General features: G+C 42.1%; 1 protein-coding gene across 1 annotated transcript in view; it reads right to left on the reverse strand.

The window, feature by feature from the left end:
* Positions 1 to 8770, reverse strand: part of LOC122557414 (mastermind-like protein 2) — a 495777-nt gene extending 487007 nt beyond the window's left edge. The window contains exon 1 of the mRNA XM_087991876.1: positions 7846 to 8770. The gene's annotated coding sequence lies outside the window, so the exon portion shown is untranslated. The remainder of the gene's footprint in view (positions 1 to 7845) is intronic.
* Between the last annotated feature and the right edge of the window lie 1327 nt (positions 8771 to 10097).

The following is a 10097-nucleotide window of genomic DNA, read 5'->3' on the forward strand; positions in this document are numbered from 1 at the left end:
TTGGATTCCAGTATTTGTAAGAAGGTTAAACATCCCTTCTGCCAATAATATCAGCATGAGAAAACACATGATTGTGATCACACCCAAATGCAACAAAATAGACTTAAATGGCACATTATCAACTCCTCTAGTAACACTTCAGACAATATTATTTTAAAATGCCACAGTTGCTAGCATGCAAGCACAACAGACGTTTGTACATACGTCTATGCGTCATCCTTTTATCCTCCCTCACGGTTACACTTGGCAACTTACTGCAGTCTGCAGTGGTTTGCCACTTCCTTCTGCAGGTTGTCACATGGTTGAGAAGAGGTGGCACGGTGGCTCAGTGGTTAGCACTGCTGCCTCACAGCGCCAGGGACCCGGGTTCAATTCCCATCTTGTGCAACTGTCTGTGTGGAGTTTGCACATTCTCCCCGTGTCTGCGTGGGTTTCCTTCAGGTGCTCCGGTTTCCTCCCACGGTCACAAAAATGTGCAGGTCAGGTGAATTGGCCATGCTAAACTGCCCATAGTGCTAGGTGCCTAGTCATGGGCAAATGTAGGGGTCTAGGTAGGTTACTCTTCGGAGGGTTGGTGTGGATTTGTTGGGCCGAAGGGCCTGTTTCCACACTGTAGGGAATCTAATCTACTCTCTTCCCCTCCTGGGATTTACAATGTGAAACTGAACATGGTTGGTCTGTTATGAATGCATCTTCCTTAGGTTTGGAGTTTAACTTGAGCCCAGAGCTTCTGGCACAGCAGCAGGGATACTATAAGAATGCCACAAGACCTTCTCCTTCCTGTTTACCTGTGCCAGACCTTTATTCTGCATTGGTTTGATTTTGATTGAATCTGAGTTCTGACAGAAAACTGACACCAGTGGGGTGTATTTCGTGAACCGATTACACATCCCCATGCCACCCACTAAGTAAGGAGAAGAAAACTGCCCAGGATTTCAACATGCCATCACAGAGTCCCTTTGAGAAAGTCATTTGGGGAAACTGGGTAAAGCCAAGATGAAAGTCAGCCATGATCTGCTTACAGTCAGTTATCATGCTCAACTCATGGGCAGCATGGTGGCTCAGTGGTTAGCACTGCTGCCTCTCAGTACCAGGGACCTGGGTTCAATTCCAGCCTCGGGCAATTGTCTGTGTGGAGTTTGCACATTCTCACCGTAACTGCATGGGTTTCCTCCGGGTGCTCCGGTTTCCTCAGGTGAATTGGCCTTGTGAAATTGCCCATAGCATTAGGTGGATTAGACAGAGGGAAATGTAGGGGAATGGGCCTGGGTGGGTTGCTCTTCAGAGGGTCAGTATTTGCTTGTTGGGCTGAAGGGCCTGTTTCCACACTGTAGGAAATCTAATCTAATCTAATCTATTACAGTGGGTGAAATACTGGAGAAATAGCAGGATGCAGAAAAGCCTCACACCAACCCAGTAGAAACCGGATTCCCGGTTCATTAAGGGAGAGAGTCGGGGCTCAGAGAGAGACATCTGTGCTTAGTTACAAAACAAACAAAATCCTTTTCAGCAACCAAATGAAAGAGAAATGTATAATGAGTGTGGAAAATATCGCCAGTGCAATTGACCACTTTAGAACACACTTCTCATAAAAAAACTATAGAAATTATCTTTAAAAGAGTAGTGAATAGTTCTGAAGAAACGGTAGTCCTTGAATAATTACAGAATGATTTTACACAGATATAGCCTCTTTTATGATCTTAGAATTCTCTGAATTATTTTACAGTCAATAAAGTGCAGTCACTATTGGAACATAGGAAATAGGACAATCAATTTATGCTTTGGGAACTCCTCCAAACAACAATGATATATGACCATCTGTTTTACTGATGTTGGTCGTCGGGTTAATATTGGCTAGGGCACAGGGAAGATCTCCCATAGCCTTCTTTGAACTTGTGGCAGGCATGGGATCATTTGTGTTCACCTGAGATGTCAGGGCCACAATTTAACATGTATCAGTCATTTATCAGCAGCTTTGCACATCTCATCAACTCCATGGGAATGAGTCTCGAAGCCCAACTTTGGGCCTCACCTTTCAATCCCAGAGGTGCACTCTGAAATGAGTGAGTCAGTGTTTCTAGGCCATTTGCTTTCCATAGGACAGTGAGCAAGACATCCATGAGAAGGCGATCTCCGTGTAAAAGGCAGAGATGTTAATCACAAATTACCTGAAAGGCAGAAGTTTGCTTGAAATGTCAATGTGCAGCAGAGCAATTGATAACTTCAGGCAGCTTTTGTAATGAAATTAGAATTCAAGAAGGAGTGAGATAGAAAACACCAGAGCTACCTGTCATCACCTCACTTTCTACCGAAGGTGTGAATTCTGTTTTATCACATGATTTATTTCAAACAAATGGTTTGATTCCAAAGGAAACAAACAGGAAAAAATGGTCCAGTTCTAGCTACTAGCCTTCACTTCTGTCAGGGGCACACCAGACTCAGTGATCAACTTAGAGTTTGGATATTCTGTCACATTTCTTTACAAAAATACATTTTGAAATGTGATATTGTTTACCAAGAAACTAGAGATTTATTCTTTCCATCTGAAGAAGCTGTTGTTCCGAAAAAACCACAAGGAGGAAGTCAAAGGCAGCATTCTGAAATAAAACATATTAATTGGCGGTGGAAACACTCCAATTCTCTTAAGCGTTGGCTTTTATGAATCGTGTAATTTGTAAGAAGTTCTTTAATACCTACATCATTGATGAAATTTGTGGTCACCTGCCCTAATATCTCCTTAGGCTGATTGTAGATTTTGTTTGGGAACATTCTTGCATTTGATTTTGTGGATTTACCAATGAGTTGTTGCTGAAGATCAGATAACCCACCAAAGAGCCAGTGTCTGAAGCCATGAATAGAGAGAGCTCTGCACACAACCTTCCCAGACTGTCCTTTTCAAATGAACAGAGTCATCCTTTCTGTGAGTAAACAGGATGTGTGTAGTTCATGGACCTTGTAGTCAGGCTGTTAAACTATTCACCACACAGATATAATAGTGTGCACACTGATAGTGCCACAAACATCATGTTGACAAGTTTGCAAAATGAGTGAGATGTTAGATTAAACAAAAGGTGCATTTTATTTGAGTTGAAAGATAGCTTTGGAATAGTTTGGTAAAGGGTCCACACCCAAAATATGCACTCATCTGTTTAGGGTTGGTTATTCTGGTTAGATCCCATTGATCACATGGTTTCCAGCCCTCTGAGAAAATGTATTTTCCCAACTCCATTAATTTTTAATAAACAAAAAATTTAAAGAAAATAGAGATTTTTTAAACACATTTTTCACTGTCACTATTCATCCCTCTCCGGTTAGCTAATAGCAGAAACTGGGAGCTTAATGTTTAAATCTTGGAGCAATCAGGAAACTTAGCAACGCTCTGCAGATGATGTTTACCTGTTGTAGAAATTGCAGTTTCCCTTCCTGTCTATTGCTCTTTTGAATACCAGGGTTGCCTGTGTGCCTTACAACTATCGTACAAAACAGGAGCATTGAGAAACAAACTGACAGCAAAGACATGCAGACCTGTCAATTCACCAGAGCAGCAACATACATTGACCATGCCAGAAGAGTTTCATATCAGAATTGATACCAGATCTAAAAGTGTTCAAATATTGAGGTGAGTTTGCATAAACTAAGCAAATATTCCTTTGAATATGCACAATTGAGGGGCGATCTCATAAAAGTGTTCAAAATGATAAGAGAATTCCACAGGGTAGGGAGTGAGAAATTGTTTTCTCTTAGATAAAAATCACACAACACCAGGTTATAGTCCAACAGGTGTTTTGGAGGTTGAGCTTTCGGAGCGCTGTGGTAGTTGTGGGGTATAAGATCGTAAGACACAGAAGGAGCAGTGCTCCAAAAGCTAGTGCTTCCAAATAAACCTGTTGGACTATAACCTGGTATTGTGTGATTTTTAACTTTGTATACTCCAGCCCAACACCGGCACCTCCAAATCATTATTTTCTCTTGTGAGAGAATCATGAAGGGGATACAACCTTAAAATTAGAGCCAGACCATTCAAAATTGTGATCAGGAAGAGCTTTTTGCATCAATGATAGTGAAAATCTACATCTCTCTCACCCTCAATAGACTGCAGATGCTAGGGGACAAGTGAGCCTTGGGCTATCTAACCACATGCATGGTGCTAAACAAATGTGAGTTGTTGTTGAAGCTTTTCGAATTGAGTTTGATTGATGTTTTTCTTCAGTCAGGATATTGAGGGACATAGAAAAGGCTGATAAATGGAATTGAGGTACAATCAGACATGATTAAATTGAACGGCAAAACAGGTTTCAGGAGCTGAATGGCTGACTCTTCTTCCCATGATCCATTGTTCAGGGTCACTTTTCTGAGAAAGCATTATTGGCAACCGTTCCTTTTATTTTCTGTATTAGTTATGCTTGTGTATCATTGAATGCACAAGGCTGAACACAGAAATAAGAGGGTTGGAATTGCTTTTGGCCATGTTATCAGAGAGAATGCCACTGCATTCACTACAAGTTGCTTGCTCTGCTATCATACTGTGGCATTAGCACATGAGAATAGAGGGATTAATGTGAATTCGATGCAGAAGTATTAAACATCTCTGCAGTAACATGACCAACTGTAATTCCAAACCTAAGGAATTATTAGCTTTGACTTCAAAGAAAAAGATTGAACATAAAGATTGAGAAAGATGTGTACTTTGGTCTCCTTCCTCAAAATTCTTTTCATAAAATAAAAAAATGGTTTGTTTTATTTTAAAGTTTTAATTTAAATTCAATGATGTCTGGGATTTTCACTCCAAGATAGCACTGTGATCACTGGATGAAGCTGGAATATCGATGAAGTTCATGCAGATTGGTAAACTCAGTTCGCCAGCTGACTACAACGTGGGAAAGAACAAAGCCAACAGTGGGGCTCAATCCCCTTGTCAGCTGTGGGTAGTTCCTGAAGGCACTGCCTTCCCACCTTACCCGGCACTTATGGAATGGTTACACCTAACTGATTGCCTCTCTTTAACAGAAAGAGATGACTATGGCTTCTTACCTTGCATGACTTACTATCAAAGGTTAAGGCAGATGACTGAGGCTGAAGGAGCTTCACTTAGTAAGTGAATAAGATGGTACTGACCTTGCATTGAGGCATATTTGACTATGTGAGACAGCCCAGCCCAAGCTCAATCCTGACCTCATTTAACAAACACGGAGCAGGGAGATTGGTTAGTAATGAAGAGGAAGACTCCTGTTTGAAAATTCTTCCATAATCCAGGCAAAGAAGGAAACTGTAACGCATATCCCAGCTCTGTCTCAGATTTATCTGTAGAATGGCCAGCATTTATTGTTCACCCCTAATTGCATTGAGAAGTGAGTCACCTTCTTAAACACAACCGAGTGCAAGGCCTTTTCAGAGGGTAGTTAAACATTAGCGACATTGCTATGGGTCTGGAGTCATACACTGACCAGGTTAAGTAATGACAGCTCCCCCAAATGGACCAGATGAGGCTTGACAACAATGCAACAGTCTCATGGTCACCATTACTGAATAAATACCGAAGGAACTGTGGATGCAATAAATCAGAAACTGAAACAGAAATTGTTGGAAAAGCTCTCAGCAGGTCCAGCAGCATCTGTGGAGAGAAATCAGAAGTAACCTTTCGGATCAGAACATTTCAGAACCAGTTCCGAGGAAGGGTCACCGGACTCGAAACGGTAACTCTGATTTCTCTCCACAGTTGCTGGTGCATCTGCTGAGCTTTTCCAGCAATTTCTGCTTTTGTCGCCATTACTGATGCTGGCTACTTGTACCAGTTGATGTGTTGGACTTGAATTCACATTTCCAGGTCATTAGTCTAGGCTGCTAGAGTACTTATTGAGTAATATTACCAGTATGATACCTTAAATGTGCAGAGATGGTGTCAAATCGTCAGAGGGAATGCACTAACCTTCAAACTGACCATCTCCCCAACCCTACATGTTCTGCTTGCCCTGCATATGGCAGAGTCTGGAGATCATGGAATGGATTTATTAGTCATCACAGAAACCAGAGAAACAGACTGGAAGCAAGTCATCCTCAATTCTGAATGATTGCCTCTGAAAGATATACCCCTACCCTTATTCCAGCATCTGCAATACTTTGCTTTTATTACCCTGAGTTCTGAACACAATTCTTCTCTCACATGTGATTCAGACAGTACGTTCTGATCACACAACAGCTGTCTCTGTAGAAATGTCAGGGACTCAGATCTTGTTGACCTATTTTGGTTCAAATCAGATCAAACCTCTTCTTCTCCTCCTGTAAGTTGAGTGAGACTGAAGGACTCCCCACCAGTTTGTATTGAATACAGGCTAATTTCGCCTCTCTCACTAAATCAGCATTCGTGTGGTGATGTTTTCTATCTGTCAACACCCTCAATCCAGCAAATAACTGGTTTTCCTGATTTCTGAGCACACTTACCTCTCTGGCAGACTGTGCTGATTGCCAGTCAAACTCTGCAACTAACTAATTCAGTTTTCTTATCATCCCCTTTGACTGTATCTGGTGCCCGTCAGCATCCATATCTCTACACCTTAGCCTTTAGGTACCAGGACTGGGGCAGTGTCTTTATCACTGCAGACAGTTACTGTTATTGGCACAGTTTGGTGGGAGTGAGCTATAAGCATGGAGTTACACCATTGCTTGCCCTTACCAAGTCTATTTAAGCCACTTCAATGCTGAAAAATCGCTGAACACAAATTTCCGGCACTGCGCACATTGCTTCTGAGATGCATTCACTGAATCTTTAATTGCATTGCCCCTCTCTCGTTGCAAAAAGATGCTGGAGCTTACTAGATTTTTGCAGACAGTGCACTGGTGTAGGTTTACACTCAAAGCTATAAGCAAAATTGCAATAGTCCTACAGCCCTATAGAGCTGCTTTCTCATTCGAGAGATGGCCGGTGGTGGTGTAACCAGAGGGTTACCATACCTTAGGTAAGGGCAGAGGTTGAGAAGGACAATCAACCGGTGTAAGAATTGAATGCACACTGTTTTATCATTTTGCATCGCAAACCAGCTGTCCAGCCAACTGTGCTGACTGTCTCTCCCATTCTCAATACCCTACGATACGTGATGCTGAAATGATAACAGAGTAACTGGGATTCATAGAGTTGGTGGATTTCCTTTGCTGTAGTAAAGTCTCTTTGTCTGAACATTTGCACTCCACTTAACCCAAGTGCTGACAGCGTAACCTTTGCTACCCCCTCCACCATCCTTTGTGGAGGATAAGGTGCCTGGAAATCGGGTTCCCAGGAAGGAGAGACAGGAGCTTCTGGGAGTACAAAGTGCATTAGCATGAAACATTTTTCCAACATTGCCATTATATTAGCGCATGTTTTGCCCCAGAATTCTGCATTCCATCACAGGCAATTGAGTACTGCAGGAAATTTGAGCGCAGGTTTACATTATGATCGGTGTAATTTCTACACAAGTTTGATCCAGACACTTTCATGACATTTTTTTCCCATGCTAATTATTCAAGCAATTGCCAAATTGAACTTGCTTTAATCCCAAGAGTAGATGAACCAAATCAATATAACCCACCGTGAAAGCTAGATAAACTTAGCAAGCTTAAAAGAAAGTGTAGAATTTAGCCCTTGGGATGGGTTGAATCAAAGCCAATTGTATACTATTCTACCAGATTTGGAACAAAAAATTCCACATCCTGGATCACCCCACATTCAAATTGATTTGACCCAAGCAAGTTATCAGAGAAAGATGTCAGTTAATGCTCTGCACTCTAATAATGGACAGTCCGATACAAATGCTGAGGTGGGGAGAAGGTATTCGAAACTTTCCAAGGTAAATCCCAGTGTGTGCAGCTTACCTGTCAAAATGGCTGGGTTGGTAGTTGGTGGAAGTTGCTATTTGCGCCTCGGCAAGGGGGGGACATGGATTTGCGACAGGTGCCAGATCCATTGTGTTACTTCCTCAAGAGCACCAAATCAGAATTCTGCCAGCTTTCAAGCTCATTATGTAAATCAGAGAGTTGTGGTGACTTGCCATTATCTGCCTTATGCTCCATGATTTGTGGTACTGTGCAATAAGTGTAGTTGCTCGCATCTAGTTCTCTGTGGAGATTAGTGATTCAAGTTGTTGACAATCAGATGACTTTTCCCACACGCTTGGTGATCTCAGTCTGCAGATACCTAAGATCGTTATGCACTGTTCTACTCAGCATTTGCACAGGCCTATGGAATGATTTGTACTGAAAGCGATTTACAAGCAATTATCTGAAGGCTGTAAACCAGGCTTTCCAATGGTGATTCCCTTTGACATCACTTGTATGTTGAAGGTGGGTGGGGGCAGGGAGGCAGTCTGAGGCACGCATACTGCAGGACACATGCTGCAAGCATGCTTTACTCCAGGATCATGATTGTGATCTCTGCTTCAGAGACAAGCTTCAGTCACAAAGACTTGGCAGGGCTCTGTTCACTGATGCAACCACACCTGAAACCCAGGTTCACAGCATGGACAACTCTGTCTGTGATAGGGTAAGTGACCACAACTCTGAATCTTTACCCTACGGCTCATTCCACAGAGCCGTAAAGGTCTTGTGCCAGATTAGAACATTTTCATTGCACTCATGTGTAAAACTAGTGCTCTCTCTGTGTCACTTTGTATAGTTTGACTATGATTTCATGTGAATAACTAAAAGGACGAGATTAGAGTTTCAAATCACTCATCGCTTCAGGATGGTGGGAACTATTGATTAGGTCCATGTTGCACACATTTCCCAAGTATCAATCCCCACAGATATAAGCCTGTCTTATGAAAGTGAGGTGCAATTTTGGGAACAGCTTTTCACATGATGTGCTGAGCCGTGCGTCCATGTTTCTGTATTTGCCAGTCCAGTGTTACAGCTCCACTTAAACAACAGGGACAAGAGACAGTGTGTCTGATGGTTGACAAGGGATACCCAATGCACTCATGATGCCACTATGTAGGACCACCAGTGCAACAACAGCTTGTTACAGTGAAGTAGGCACTGAGTATTAGAACTGAGCAAACCATTGGAATGTTTAAAGGAATGTTCTTGTGCCATTTTGCTTCTTGCTGTTTGCGCCAAGTATTGCTTCATAGATTGTGGCAGCAGACTGTATGCTTCATCACTTTTTGGTGGATCTCCTGGAGGATGCCAGAGAGCTTGATGGTGCTGCTACTGATGAAAGAGGCCAGGCCTATGAAGAGAGGGAGAAAAAAAGGAAATTTGTTTAGCAATATTCATATGATCAGAATGCTCCAAATGCACTTTGCTGCCAACTAATTGCCACTGAGATGCCATCTTTATTGCTTTGCAGGCAAATACAACGGCCATTTTGCGCACAGCAAGGTCTCACATACAGAACGCCATCAGATCCTTCACATTAACAACATTCGAAGCATCAACTTTGATTATGTGCTTTTGTCTGTGAAAGGTAAGTACAGAGAGGCCTGGGCCCTTGGTGATCGATTTGGAGATGAGAGCATTACTAACAGGTGAAAAACAGACAGATATGAAGCAGACACAGTGATTAGGGCCATGAGATAGTCAAGAGCCAAATTCGTTCAGAACATTTTCACATACATGTCTTGCGTGCAGCCTTAACCTTTGCAATCTCACCAATCTGACTACATAGAGCTCTGCTCCTCACAAATGATTGCCATATTATAATCAGGACCCTCAATATCCTCTGAGCAGGGTAATAGTTTTCCCCTTAAAGTATTGATGCATCACCCTTTGGAGTGTAATGAATGAGTCTGCTTCCACCACCCAAACAGACAATTCAATTAGATCCATGTAAATTAAAAACAGTTATTTATGACTTCTGTAGTTTTTCTGCTTAAATCTGTGTCCTCCAAGTATTGTCAAAGAGTGTGGTGCTGGAAAAGCACGGCTGGTCAGGCAACATCCAAGGAGCAGGAAAGTCGATGTTTCAAGCATAAGCCCTTCATCAGGAATTTTCCATTCTTCAATTCATCCTCCAATTACTAGTCCATCTTCCACTAGAAATAGCTTCTCCTTATTTGCTGTTTTCAATTCCTTCATAATTTAAAACACCTCTATTAAATCTTCTCTTATTCTTTTCTACTGTCTGA

This window comes from Chiloscyllium plagiosum, unplaced genomic scaffold (genome assembly GCF_037043375.1).
Source record: "Chiloscyllium plagiosum isolate Xiang-an unplaced genomic scaffold, Cpla_swu_hap1 HiC_scaffold_11, whole genome shotgun sequence".
Lineage (NCBI taxonomy): Eukaryota > Metazoa > Chordata > Chondrichthyes > Orectolobiformes > Hemiscylliidae > Chiloscyllium > Chiloscyllium plagiosum.